The sequence below is a fragment of the Tenrec ecaudatus genome, chromosome 15 (genome assembly GCF_050624435.1).
Source record: "Tenrec ecaudatus isolate mTenEca1 chromosome 15, mTenEca1.hap1, whole genome shotgun sequence".
In the NCBI taxonomy this organism is placed as follows: Eukaryota; Metazoa; Chordata; class Mammalia; order Afrosoricida; family Tenrecidae; genus Tenrec; species Tenrec ecaudatus.
In genome coordinates, this window is record NC_134544.1 from 63,417,431 (window position 1) to 63,433,418 (window position 15,988).

Sequence of the window (15,988 nt, forward strand, 5' to 3'; positions counted from 1 at the left end):
ATGTCCACTAGGTCTTTTTGGTACAATGATTCTGTCAATTCTTTCCATCTTCTCGTGATGCTTCTTGCATCAGTCAATATCTTACCTACAGAATCTTTCAATATCTCAGCTCTAAGCTTATTTTTTCTCCAGTTCTTTCAGTTTAAGATATACTGAACATATCTAACTCTAGGTCTTTGCACATTTCATTATATTTGACTTCGTCTTCTCAAACTGCCCTTTGAAATTTTTGTTTCAGCTCTGTGAGGTCCTCATGCCTTCATTTGCCTTAGCTAGCCTATGATTAAGAGTAAGTTTCAGAATTTCTTCTGAGGTCCACTTTGATATTTTCTTTCTTTCCTGTCTTTTTAGTGACCTTTTCCTTCCTTCATAAATGATGCTCTTGACATCCTCTCACAGGTAATCATGTCTTCTGTCATTAGTATACAATGCATCACATTTGTTCTTCAAATGTCCTCAAAATTCAGGTGGTACAGGCTCAACGTTGTATTTTGGCTCTTGTGGACTTATTTTAATTTTTTCAGCTTTAATCTGAACTTACATATGAGACATTGAAGGCCTATTTCACAGTATGCTCCTTGCCTGATGTAACCCGCTAATATTCAGCTTCTCCATCATTCCTTCCCATAGATGTAGTCCATTTGATTTCTGTGTATTTCACCTGGAGAAGTCCATGTATATAGTTGTTGTTTGTAGTGTTGAGAAAAGGCATTTTCGATAAACGAGGTGGTGGTCTTGCAAAATTATATTATGCAATCTTCAGTTTTATCAAGACCCTATATTCTGATAAGAGCTGTAAGAGCTCCAAATAAAATGAATGAAAGCAAAAACATATTCTCCAACTACTGTTCCTTCCTGTTTATTTCATACTTTAGCTAATAATTATCAATCATCTTGATTTCTTGTTTGATCAATTTCAAACTGAAGATGTTTGTATAAATCTTCAATTTTTTCATCACTAGCTTTTGTGGTTGGTATATAAATCTGAATAATAGATGTATTGATTGGATTTCCTTAAAGACAAATAGGAGAAATCCTACTGCACACTGCATTGTACTTCAAAATTGACCTTGAGATGTCATTTTGGCTATGACTACAGTGCCTTTCTTTATGATTGTCTCATTTCCAGCATAATAAATCATATCATCTTCTGATTCAAAATTGCCAAAATGGTTCATTTCAAACTGATTCATTTCAACTCACTTACTCCTAGGACATCGATCTTTATGTGTTCCACTTTATTTTTTGATGACTCTCCTTTCCTTGATCCATATGTCATTCATTCTGAGTTCTGATTACTAAATTTTGCAGCTGTTTCCTCTTAACGTTGAATTGTGCCCCATCAGCAAATAAAGATAGAGAAGGCACCTCTCCCCCAGGGTTTACTGCAGCCACAGCATGATGTTCAACTCTTCTTGGAGAAACCAGCTCCTCCTCAGTCACCATTGAAGTACCTTTGAGCCCAAGGGACCCGTCTTCTGGCACTCAAGACTACAGGGTCCCGCTCTCATTCGGGAAGCTTGAAGTATTTGACAACACATTGAATCTATGCATCAGATTTTCCGCAGCTACTTCTTCAGAATGGACAGCCTATTCCGTGTCGGTTGTCTGTTCTTTGTCTGGAAGCTGTGCTAAAGCCTTTTCGCTTTGGATGACCATCAGGCATGAAGTACTGGTGAAATAGCTTCCAGCATCACAGCAACACACAAGCCAACACAGTATGACCAACAGATAGACAAGTGGTGGTATTATATAGCACCGTAGTATTATATAATATCCTGGTATAAATTTTAGTATAAATTAGTGTACTAATTTAGTATCATTTCTGGTTTTCATTGTGATATAAATATTGTGAGTATCTTATAAATTCTGTAAAGGGAACAGTACAGGATTTGTAAGTTGTGATATTTAGAAAAACACACAAATATCCTCTCTTGGAGAGGGATATGAAAAACCAAAACAAAACCCACAAAAATGCCAAACAAAAGGCATTTCAGTAATGGGAACCTTGGGGATTTGTAGGACCATTCAAGAATAGGTTTTCAGGGGAAAGTGACAGCACACTGAAGCAATGACTTTCTCGCTTCAGACTTGAGAATAGCAATCCATTGAGCGCAAAGGCAGAATAAGGGTTGCATAGACCAGCAGCATATGGCTATCATTATTGCTAAGGAGTTTAAATGGTTAAGGTTGTGCATCCACTTGTCTGGGCCATGACTCTCAGTACTTTGGCAGTTATGACACAGTCATCACATGGAATATGGCCCGCTTCTAATATATATAGACATTTTGCTTTCTGCTGGATCTGTTTCCTATATTGAGTCTTCACTATCTTACCTCCAGTTGTTTGTTTGTTTTTAACTTGAGCCAGTGGCCTGCCTTATTTCCTGTTAGGCATATCACCCTTTTAGTTACTTGAGTCAGGAGAGGCCTCCAATCTGACATCTGACGCAAGACTTGGAAATTGTAAGCCTCTCCACTGTGTGAGCCATTTCCTTGAGACAAAGAAGTCTCACTGCCTCTGTTTCTCTAGAGAACTAGCCTAAGATAATGTCAAATCTTTTGTCAAAGTTGGCATCAATTTTAGTTTTTCTAGTTAAGTTCTAAAAATACTAAGGATGGGCCATATTTTTCTTGAAGTTAAGAGGGCAAATGTGGCTGTTCATTGCATCTAAAACAAACTAATTAAATAAGAACTCTCCCCAAAACACATTTTCACCCATTTAATGAGCACATTAGATTTTATATGTTGGAAGAGGATTAGATTTCAAACTTGTTGAAGGAAAGATTACTTCTTAATTGCATAAAAGCAAAATAGGACAAAAAAAGCAGCAATAAACAGAAATATATCTTTAATTTACATGAAACAATAACATTTCTCATTAATAAATGTACCACATGAACAAGTTTGATCCTTGTCATGCAACTGGTTGCGTAGTAACTTTTAATCAAGAGATTATTATGCAAAGCACAATATTCAACCCAGTCATGTAAATAAATTAGGCAAGCAAAATTCCTCAGGATGGGCTGAAATTTTTCCTTCATTAGTGCCAATGTCTCATAATGTAAAAGCTTTCCATTGACAAAGAAGTCTCAGAGATAATGACTACTGCTAATCTAAACATAGAGATGTTTTCGGTCAAATTATTGTCTAGCTTAGCAAAAGCCTATACAGTAACCTGAGCTGTATTATGATTGATGAGATTACTATTGTACTTCGTATTCCTGATATTTTGCAGTTCTACTTATTAGTTTAATAATGAAATAAAAGGTGAGCAAGAGTCTGTGATGAGGGGAACAACAGAAGTTCCAGCAATAGAAATCCTTAGGGGCACACTACGAAGTTTGGAAATGCATTGTTAGGTTTAGAAGCCTCAAGATTTATCAAATGAGAGAGATGCAGAGCTTCTTCCAGTGACCCTGTAGGGCAGGGTAGAACGGCCCCTAGTAGTTTCCAAGATGGTAACACTTTATCGGATTAAAAAATGCTTGTCCTTCTCCCAGGAAACAGATTGTGGTTTTCAACCGCTGACCTTGGGGTTAGTATCCGAACATGTAATCACTATGCCACCTGGGCTCCTTGTAGAGCTTTACATTAAGTAACACATTTATTGTTGCTTAAAATAACCATGTTCAACAAGTTTCTTGCATAGGAGAACAGAGGCAAAACCTTAGCCATTAAAGTTAGGATGGTAAAAATCATATGCAGAGTCTGAGGTTAACATCCTAACTCAGAGACAAAGGTTAAAATCTCTCTCTCTCTCTCTCTCTCTCTCTCTCTCTCTCTCTCTCTCTCTCTCTCTCTCTCTCCATTTCTCTCTCTCTCTCCCCACCCCCTTAGTGAAATCTAAGAAACCCAATTTCCCTTGAACCTACTTTTTTCAAAAGTCTTCCAGCTCACTGGATTCTGATGCATGCATGAGACATTCTGAGGTACAGGCATGAGCTTCATACTTGAACCTCTAAGCAGTGTTTACCATTTCGGAAAAATGGAGAGCTCAAATAATCATATGAGAACATCTGAAAAAGTGTCATATTCAAATCTCCTTGGGAAGCAGGCTAGATCAGGTTCCATTGTTTTCATCTTGTCAGAAGAAACTATTGAGATAAAGTTTTTTTTTAACTCCTATGCCACACTGATACTGCACAATATCAGTATTTCCCTCTTCTCTTGAATTAAAGGGATGGTATCATTTACTTATTTTTTCAGTCTATTTCTATTGTCAAATTGAGATTTCTTTCTTCCTACCAGCGATTGGTGCCAACTGTGAGGAAATCATAGCCACCAACATCCTAATCAGAAAATAAGCAGCAAAGCCCACATGGAAAAAGCACACCCACCTGTGAGATCACGAGGTGTCGAAGGGATCAGATATCAGGCATCAAAGAACAAAAAATCAAATCATTGTGAATGGGGGGAGAGCAGATTGGGGACCAAAGACCCATCAGTAGCAATTGGACATCCCCTTACAGAAGGGTCATGGGTAGGAGATGAGGCAGTCAGGGTGCAGTGTGGCAACGATGAAACATACAACTTTCCTCTAGTTCCTAAATGCTTCCTCCCTCTCACTATAATGATCCCAATTTTACCTTACAAATCTGGCTATACCAGAGGACATACACTGGTACAGATAGGACCTGGAAACACAGGGAATCCAGGACAGATGATCCCTTCTGGACCTGTGCTAAGAGTGGCTATACCAGGAGGGTGGAGGGAGGGTGGGGTAGAGAGGGGGAACTGATTACAAGGATCTACACATAACTTACTTCCTGGGGGGTGGACAACAGAAAAGTAGGTGAAGGGAGTGTAAGCGGTGAAGGGGTGCCAGACAGTGTAATATATGACAAAATAATCATAATTAATAAATGATCAAGGGTTTATGAGGGAGAGGGGAGGGGGAAGCAAGGAGGGAGGGGAAAAATGAGAAGCTGATACCAAGGGCTCAAGCAGAGAGCAAATGTTTTGAGAATGATGATGGCAACAAATGTACAAATGTGCTTTACACAATGGATAGATGGATGGATTATGAAAAGAGTTGTACGAGCCCCCAATAAAATGATTTTTTTAAAAGAGAAAGAAAACAACTGCATCTCTTTTGGTGTCATCATGGGAAGCAAAGAAACAGGGTTACTAGACAAGTTTAGACATATAATCAAGGAAAATTACTTTTAGGTTGCTTATCTTTAGATGGTTTTATTGTGTCTAGAGAAAAATATTTTTGACACTCAAATTCAACTAACTTTACCTAGTCCATCTTGCAGGGATCCCTGATAGAGCAGTGGTTAAATCACTCAGCTACTAGCCAAGAGATCCCTGGTTTGATCCTAGCAGCCACTCCAGAAGAGAGAGCTATAGCATCCAGCTTTCATGAAACCCTATGGAGCAATTCTACCTCATCCTGTGGGGTCAACGCGAGTTGGGATTGACTTGAGGGCAGTGGATAGTTGGAGGATTAGGCAACCTAACCTTATTTCACATGACAAAATTTTCGTCATAAAATTTTAAGAAAAGTTTCATGAGCCATCAGTTTTCTGAATAGTAGGGAGTCATACGGGGGGGGATAGCTTTGAACTCAGGTTATGCAAGTCTGCGTTTAATTTCATCTGTGCCACTTGGAAGTTTTAGACCCTCATATTTTTAGAGAAAATGCATTATTTACTGTTTCCTCATTTGCAAAATAAAAAATAGAATATATTCAGCTCTGCAATTATATTGGTTTGTTTGTCTCTTGAATAGACATTTTTATGATTTATTTCTAAGTCTAAGAATGTACTTTACTTTGCTGAAATCTATAATCCAGGCAAGGAAAGTAATAAGTATAAGGATTTTGCAAAGATAGAAGTGATCTGCTTTCAATTCCTCTTTATTATATTGTACTCTTTGGGGCAGAAAATATTTGTTCGCTCTTGTGTAGGTACATATGCTGTAATAAATTTGAGATGTGATGTCAATCTCTTTCAAGAAAGCTTCCTTGCAATTTTTTACATATATTTGCCCTCTTTTTCCCTCCAGGCTCACCTTTGAAAACCCCTGTGCACTCAGCCCAGGATAAGTGAATGTGGGAGGTGTCCTTGTCTTGTTTCACTCTCTGAGGAACAGCCCCACCCCTTCTCCTTAGTGTTGCCCTGTGTTGTTTCTCACCTTTTCACTTAGCTTCCAAGGTTACCAAATGGCTGGAGTCATGCACAGGACCACCAGAAAGAATATTTCTCCAACAAGCTTCTGAGCAATCCATTTGGAAGAGGTACTGACTACAAGAACAGTCAGGCACCAGAGGGAATTGGTTTGGAATTTTTACAGCTTCTACCCAAATCTGACTATCCTAAATCTGCTCTAGGCACCCAGACAGGCAAAATCTCCTTTATTTATAGTCATTGACTCTCATGTATGGAGGCTTTTCATATTCTGGGTAGTGTACTAAGCACTTGATAAACATTTCTTGGTAATTACTTATAATAAACATGGTGGATTAGGCAATGCCGCCCCCATTTTCTAGAGTTTAGGTAACTTACCCCAAATCACCTGAAACTTTACAATTTGATTCATAATCATTCGTCTTGACTACTTGGTACATTGTCATCTATACTTAGTAGCCCTCTCCTATTAACTCTTTCCCCTAGAAGACCCAGCTAGTGCATCTCACACACAGGCATGGAGATGACACCGGACCTGTTGGCGCTTTGTGCTATTGGTCCTGGGACTCCAGGAGTCAGGCCGACTCGGCACCAGCCGACCACAATCCTAGAAAAGAACTCTGAGTCTTCCTTTCTAAGGGGCTTGCTTCATGGAATCCCTAAACCATGAACAGATCCAGATGAAAGTCAACCAGAGCATGAGCCAGGTATCCAAAAAGAGGAAAGAAAATAGATGATTCTAGTTATTTTAGCCTTTTTCATTATAAACTTATATTCCACCACCACCACCCCCCAAAATCTAAATTTATAACTTACGTAAATAAATTGTAATAAAAATGTTTAAGAGTAATTATGATCTAAACTTTGAAAACAATATCTATTTGAAGCTGAGAAAGGCGAACTTGACCTCCTCTGCTTTGTTTCTCCAATGCTTGTTTGCAAAACACAAGCTTCACTCTGCACACACTAATTTAAGTAGCTGGTTGCTTCTCTGAGGGAAAAAAAAATCTTAAAGTTGACCTGTTTTTAATTGCTTGGTTTAATTGTAACATAAGCCTTTATATGAATCACCACTTGCCAGGGAACATACTGTAGGCATGGTATGAACAACAAGAACCCTTGCAAATCAATACATCTACATTTTCTTTCCCTTAAATCGCATATGAGAGATGAAAAGGAGATGGACATGAGTATTGTATGTCATCTCATCTAAGTATGTATGAGTATTGTATGTCATCTCGTGTAAGTATGTATGAGTATTGTATGTCATCTCATGTAATCCCTTCATGAGTCTGACTAAGTTGTGTGGTAGTGGAGAGTGTAGGTTTAAACTCAGTATTGATTCCTTGATTTCTAGCATCTCTTCTTCTATGCTGCAGAGACGGCCAGGAGAGGAGCCCATTCTGTTATGCTCTTTGCTGTGTTTAGACAATCTAAGATACCTTTACGAATTGTCACTGTTTATTTTAACATAAGACATCCACTGATTCCATTAAGAAAAACCTCAACAAAATCTCACACTCTATTAGGAGTGGAAAGAGAAAGCATTGGAACAAAGATCCAATAATAATAATATGATATATAATAATAATTATTATTATTCCTAAGCAGCACATGGTGTAATCAGTAAGTGCTCTGAAATGGAAGCGGTCTTATATATCTATAAATCAGCTTAATCGGCATGACTATAAAGATTTCTAAAATGATGAGCTAATCTAGTTGCCATCTAAGGACAGGCCCAGATTGTCATTTTACAGTAACTTTCCTACTGGACAGTCCTTGGGTTTGACAGGCTTTGTAATAAGTTTGATATCACATCTCTTTCTATCCCCTCCCTTTTGTTTCTCAGTAGTGGCTTGGACTCAATTCATCACTGGAAATTTGCCCCCAAATATCTCTGGATTGTAGGGCCCGTTGCTGCATTCCTCCCTGATGCTGCTGTTGGCGAAGTATTGGACTGATAGCAGCACATGTCCAATTTTTGTTCACTGAAGGCCTCTTTCTGCTGTAAAAGATATAGTTGAGAATATTGTATTAACTATTGATACTACTTTAGTTAAGTTCGGTAAAGCACTTTTCTTATCAGACCTAGTCAAAAAGCTTATTAACAGGATCTTGATAACATTTTGCCTTTTCTATGTCTCACTCTGGTCCAAAGTGGCCAATTTTGGTATTTTAGATTTTCTAAAGTAAATTCTCAAAGGATGGAATCATCACTAAGTGAATTTGGGTGTTCCCTAGACAGTTTGTTTGGTTGCCATATTAAAATAAAAAATAGTCCCTGGAATCTTTCAGTCTAAGATACTCTTTTCGTCTCTTGCTACAGATGACCCGAGACCAATGTTTGCAAATAAGAAGGCCACTTGAAATTCCATAAGCCCCGAGACGCTGCTATTTGTTTGTGAGCTGGAGCCATAGGAGACCAATTGGCTGAAGTAATAAAAATGACAACAGAGCCCTGGGTCTTTGAAACAAGGAAACAAATCCCATAAGGCATTTATTGGTACATAAACAGTATCAGTATTTTTTTATGTGTCTGAACTGCAGTTACACTCTATAAAACCTCAGAATGCATGTTATTAATATAAATATAGCAACATTTCTCTACTCTTGGAAAAATACTATAAATCTAGTTATACTATTTGTAAAATCATAGTTCAAACTTCAGATACTTGTCCCAACAGTTTTAGTGGCATGTAATTCATATAATTCAATAGATCAATCATATTGTTTCTGGAATCAAACAATTAATTCTGGAATATTTTAGTCATTCTTGTACTCATAGTAATTAGCTACTCATTTCCCTCAAACTCCCTGCCATAACCCCAAAGAACTATTAATTATCCAGTTACTGTCTCTAAAGATTAACTTACATAGAAAAACTTTAAACACACACACAAAACACCTAACATCAAAACTAAAATAAAACAGAAAAGATGCAACAAAAAGAGTGCAGAAAATATCAGAAACTAGAACAGATTTAAATGGATCCTAAGGGAGCTCAGACGATGGGGCGCTACATTCTACTCTAACTGCATCTGCAACAGCCCCCTTTCCAAAGCACTCTGCGAGCTAGCAAGGCTGGTCAGGTGCCTGGCCCATGGCCAGAGGGGGTTCCCCGGAGGCTTAATCTTTGTATATGTCTCCGACACTTAAAAATAAACTGAAATGTCTTTAAAATGGGGCAAAAGAAGGATCAAATAATAAGATACTACATTTAACCTAACTTTGTCTGCTATAATTAGCTTTACAATGCTTTCTGTCTGCTAACAGGGCGATTTGCACCCCTCAACTATGATTGGAAGGAATTCATCAGAGTCTTAATCCATTGTATGGATCCTACAACTGGGTTTTGGGCTTCCACTGTCCTCTATAGCATTCTGCGAGCCAGGTGCTCACAATTTAAGCTCTGACACCATTCTCTCCTTTACATTTGGATCACATTACTTACAATCCTTGGATCACACAGGCAGGTGTGCTTCTTCCTTGTGAATTTAGTGGATGCCTCACCTAAATAGCTGCTTTTTTGAAGACAAGCCCTTAAGGACCGAGATGCTCTTCTCTGTGATACCTGGGCACCATCTAGTTTCTTCATCACACTTTGGTATAGCACCCATATCTTTAGTGATTTCTTCATGAGTACAAGCATCAAGCAGGACCATGTCATAAGAATTGGGGCTAGAATTAAGTGAACGCTCAAAATCCACTCATGCATCTTGGGTTTATATATGTCTCTGATTGACTTTAGAGACATCATTGTTATTTTATATTAGAGAACATTATCAATTATCCCCTTCATGCATCACTTCCGCTGCTATCAAGTCAATTCTCACAGTTACCGTATAGGACAAGGTAGTACCACCCCTGTGAGTCTCCAAGCCTAAAAATCTTTACAGGAGTGGAAAACCTCATCCTTCCCCTGTGGAGCTGGCTGGTAGTTTTGAACTGCTGACCTTCTGGTTAGCAGTCCAATATGTAACCACTATGTATTGACATCATCGTTTAACCAATGGTATAGAATTCAAAACACTTTGAGGAAAGTAAATTATATTAATATAGACCAGCTATGCACCACAGAACATGAATTGTTGACTTGTACAGATTATACCATTTGCATAAACAACTGGGGTTGGTGACAGGGCAAATCTTCCAACTATATTCATTCACAACAGCAGAACCATGCCTATCATATTAATCCTTGCCATAGTGTAGCAAAGAGGGCACTAAAATAGTGACCGCGGTAGGTCCAGGCCACCATTCCTTGAGCGCTCTCAAGGCGAGAGACGTGAAGTCCAGCGTCTTCCAGTTCTGTGCCCTTAGGCGAGCAGTCAACTGCTTCTTTCCACACGCGGGAGTTTTCACCATCTGTCCGATGCCTCCAGGTGAGTTCAAGGTAAAGTTCACTTTACTTAGTGGCGTCTCCACAGGGAGTCCTTCTGGAGGGGCCATGTAGGATGCTGTGTGCCTCAAAAGAGCAAAGTCTAAAGTCCCAGTTTTCTATCGCTGAATCACCAAGGACTGCATTGAAATGAGACCAAAAGTATCAAATTAGGAACATGGTGCCAGGCTTAGTCTCCCTTTGAGTTCCACATAAATATTACTAAGCTTCACCCCACCACCCCCAAATGGGAAATTCTTCCTTCCTGTTTTCCTACCAACAAAGATGCAAATGTCTTCTTCAAGACGTGCATGTCACCCTTCCCCCATCCTGACCTGAATTTCTAGTCAGATTGCCTATGGTCTTTACAACTCTGCTAACTTCTTTACAAACAGATATTTCTAATTTGAAAGTTTTGTTAGGTAGCCAGCATGCCCAGAGGTCCGAGCTACCGGCCCATGAAGGAGTGGTACACTACACATGCTCAGAGGTTCAGATTTCTGGCTTTGAAAGGGTGGTGCACCTCAGTGGGCATTACACCCGGATTGGCCCATCTCAGCCAGGTGAATTTGATTCAGCCAATAGGGTCGACCAGTTGTCGACCACGCCTCCCAACAGGCCCCTGAAAAGCCAGAGGTTTTGCCCTGGGTGCTCTCTCTTTCCCAGCAGCTGCTACAAGATGTAGCACAGCCGGGCTGCAGTCCGCAACTGTGCAGTGGACTCTGTGTGGCTTGTGTTCCATTTACTGTAGAACCGAAACTGCTTCCATTCTCTAGAATCCCACTGGGATCACAAACAGGCTTCGGCGCGAATTCTTTCTCTCGTGAAATCAGGGACCGAGGTGCATGTCTCCCCAGAGAGATCTAACAGTTTCACTGCCCAAACCTGCTCAGTGTGGTGATTTTCTTGAATGCAAGCACTATTTCCTTCACTCATAGGAAGGACTATGCTAACTATAAGTCACTCCATGGTCGGGCTTGCTCTCATCTCGCGATTCCTCTTTTTAATGATTTTAGGGCAGGGCTCCTGCGTGGTTTCAGCTTGACATTCTTCTCATAATGCTTACATTTCGTTAAATGACTGGATATAAACACATGGGAATAAATAAGAACCAGTGTCAATCTACAGGTAGGAAAACAAAACATTAGTTTGATCATTTAGAAGAAGGTAAGTAATTCTTTTTTTATAACTAGTAAGTAGAATATTAAAACAACAGCAATACCCTCACATTTAAAAATGAAAACATACGAACCCTTTAATCCATTGTATCCTATCAAGTCAATTTCTGTTCTATACATTTCTGAATCAGTTAAAGTCTGTGAACCTGACAGCTTCTACACAAGAGCTCTAAATATCTTGATTCAGTCTAGTGGTGTTCATGTTCAAAGCATCACAGGATTATTTTAACAAGTTTAATGTAGTTTATAAGTTTAATATAATTTTTGTTATACTAGGAGATAACTTCTAAATGTTTATGGGGGGAAAATCCATTATCTTTCATTCCATTTCCCCATGAACTTTTAGAAGCCTCCTCTTATTTTTGGTTGTTTTCAAGTGGCCATTAAAGTAAAGGCTGATATGTAGTTGACAAAACAATGTGGTTATGATCAACTTATAATAATAATACTGCTTAAAATTGGAAGACTTTATGAGAATTAACTTAAAAAATAATTCAAAGCCAAATTATGTGACTTTCAATGAGAAAAAAAATCTCTAAACATAGCAATTAACCTTATTTCAATGATCTTCATATATGATCCATAATAACCTTGAGGTGTAATATCATACAGTAAAACTATATTAAATATATACTAAAATTACAAAGTCTCAAAGCACCTGGACAATAATTTGAAAAGCTCCACAAGTTAACGATTTGAATTCCCCAGTAAAATTGATGAACTGTGATGCTGATAGATTCAAAAGAAATAAAGTTATGACCAAGTTAGCTATTTTTAATTACATCATAAGCATATGCTTGTGTCTAATATTAGACAAAAGTATAAGAGGAAACACCAACACATATTTTAAATGACTGCAACAATGGGCTCAAATATAAGAGCAATTGTGAGATTGGAAAAGAACTGGGCGGGGTTTTATTCTGTTGTGCATAGGGGTCAATTGGAGTCAGAATCTGCGCCATAGCACCTAACAATAACAACAGGTCCTGTGTGTGACTTATCAACATCCTGTTCTTTAGACTTGAGCCAATGGCCTCCCCTATTGCCTGCCAATCTTTGGAGTCATCCAAAGATGAGCTATTTAATGATTTAGCTATTTAAGTGTCTAAGGCTGAATTATCTAGAAAAGAAAACCCAATAGATTTATATCAAGAATTATATAGATTATATAATTATAGAAGTGAGTAAGTTCATGTCCAGGCAATTTTTCAAGTCATAAGACACCTCCACTCTAACATCTGACCTATTGGTCCAGTTGTGAGCATTCTGGTCTTCTTGACATTGAACTATGATTCATACTGAAGGCTGCAATCCTTGACCTGCATCAACAAGTCCTTCAAGTTCTCCTCACTTTCAGTAAGCAAGGTTGTGTCATCTGCACGTCACAGGTTGTTAATAATTCTTCCTCCAATCCTGATGCCACATTCTTCTTCGCATAAACCAGCTTCTCTGATGACTGTTCCACATACAGATTGACTAATTATGGTGAGAGGATACAACCCTGACACACACCTTTCCTGATTTGAAACCATGCAGTATGCCTTTGTTCTGTTTACGCAATGGCCTCTTGAACCATGTACAAGTTCTGCATGAATCCAATAAAAGGTTCTGGAATTCCTGTTTTTCTCATATTTTGTTATGGTTTACACAATCAAATGCCTTAGCAGAGTTAATAAAACACAAGTAAACCTCTTTCTGGTATTCTTTACTGTTAGCCAAGATCCATCTGACATTAGTGATGCTATCTCTTGTCCACATCCTCTTCTGAATCTGACCTGAACCTCGGACAGTTCCCTAAGAATGTACCGCTGCAACCATTGCTGGATGATCTGCAGCAAAATTTAACTTGCATGTGTTATCAATGACATTGTTCCATAGTTTCAGCATTCTGTTGGGTCACTTGTCTTTGGAATTAGTACAAATATGAATCCCTTCCAATTAGCTGTTTTCCAGATTTCCTGACAGATAAGTGAGTGCTTCTGGTGCCTCATCATTTTTTTAATTTTAATTTTATTTGATTGGGGGTTCTCACAACTCGTATCATCATCCATACATGTATCCATCATGTCAGACACATCTTACATATGGTCATCATCTATTTCAAAACATTTTCTTTCTACTTGAGCCACTGACATCAGCTCTTCATTTTTTTCTCCCTCCCTACCTCAACCTCCCTCCCCCAACCTCCCTCCCCCTTGTCCCCTTGATAATTTATAAACTAATCTTTTTTTCCCGTGTCTTACTCCAACTGCTGTCTAATTTCACCCACCTTTCTGCTGTCAGTCCCCCTGGAATGTGCCTCATCATTTTGTTGAAATACTTCAGTTAGTACTCCATCAATTCCTGGAACCTTGTTTTAGGCTAATGCTTTCAATACAGTTTGGACTCTTTCCTAAATACCATTGGTTCTTGATCATATGCTACCTCTTGCAATAGCTGACAGTTTATTAGTTGTTTTTGGTAAAGTGGCTATATTTTTTCTATCTTGTTTTAATGTTTCCTACACAGTATAATACTGCCTGGTGTGGATGGAACTATGGAATTATATGATATATATGTGTTAATTCCCAATTTAAAAAAAGAGAGAGAGAAGTGTGTATACCCAGAGGCTATGTTGAGAAAAAACAGCTTCACATTGAAATTTTATTCAATAAAAGTTTCTATTATTTTGTAATATGTATATACATATACATATATATTACCTATAGACTCTTTTAATATTTCAACTTGAGGTTTGAACTTTTTCTTAAGTTCTCTGAGAATCTTCTTCCTTTATGGTTTTCTAACTTTAGGTCTTTGCACATTTCATCATAATACTTGGTTTTATCTTCTGGAGTTGACCTTTGAAATTTTCTGTTCAGTTCGTAGACTTCATCATTTCATTCTTAATGCCTTAGTTCCTCTCCAATGAAGAGAAGTTTCAGAGTCTCTTCTGACATACAACTGGTCTTTTTTTTTTCCTTTCCTGTATTTTTAATAACCTTTCGTTTTCATTATGCGGGATGATCTTGATGTCCTCCCACAGCTCATTGGGTCTTCTGTCATTGGTGTTCAATGCATCAAATCTGTTTTGAGATGTTCTTGAAATTCAGGTGGGATAAACTGAAGGGCTCTTGTAGACTTCCTTTAATTTTCTTCAACTTGAACCTGATCAATTAATGGGAAGTTCCACAGTCAACTTATGGCCTGGCTTTGCCTGCTGATTGACCTTCTCCAGCATCTGTCTCTTCCAAAAGATGTAGTCAATTTGATTTTGGTATATTCCATCTGGAGAAGTCCATGTGCATAGCTGACTTTTGTGTCATTTCCTTCCCATCACAGTAAATCATATGATTTTTCTGATTCAAAATAGCCAATACCAGTCCATTTTAGCTCACTTATACCAAAAATGTCCATTTTTATGCTTTCCAATTCATTTTTGACAACTTCTAATTTTCCCAGATTCATACTATGTACATTCCTATTCCAATTATAAATTGACATTGCAGGGACAGTGAATGATAATATAATATGACTCGTCTAGGCAGAGTCTCTGACTCCCAGCAAATGAACCTTCCATACATGGGTCTGGTAAGAAGGTGGGAGGGAAGACACCAATGTGATTCACCTGTGTGTAATTGTGAACAGGATTCCCTGGAGTGCTATTCTGCTGTGTAAAATGAACCCTGTGAGAAGTAGGAGGAGGGCTCTTATTACCAGCAAGAGCCCGGAATGGAGCATGTCCTCTGAATCCTAGATCCCTGTGCAGTGAATCTCCTGGATCGAAAAGTCAGTGATACCATCAAAATTGCAGCAACAGAACCAGGAGCCAGAACATGGACCAGAGTGATATACTTCTAAACCAACAGAACAAGTTAAGGTGAATGCTTTTGTACAGAAGACTGGCATGCAGAGGGGACTGCCTCAGAGTTTATAATTCAGGGAACTGGGTTATGTATATTTCATATTGTATATTAATATGATATGTTACACATCATATTAATATTTATAAGTATAATTGTATGTAAATACATATAATGTATAAATATGTAAATAAGTAGTCTATGAATGGTATGTTAGTCCCAGTAGACTAGAGAAACAAATTCATAGACACTCATATGTATATAAGAAAGAGGTTTATATACAGGAGCAATTGAATATTGAGAAAACGTCCCAGCCCAGTTCAGATCAAGTCCATCAGTCCAATATTAGCCCATATGTCTGATACCAATCTATAAAGTCCTCTTCAGACTCATGAAATACATGCAATGATGCCGAATACAGGAGGATCACAGGCTAGTGGGTTGTAGGGCTTGTG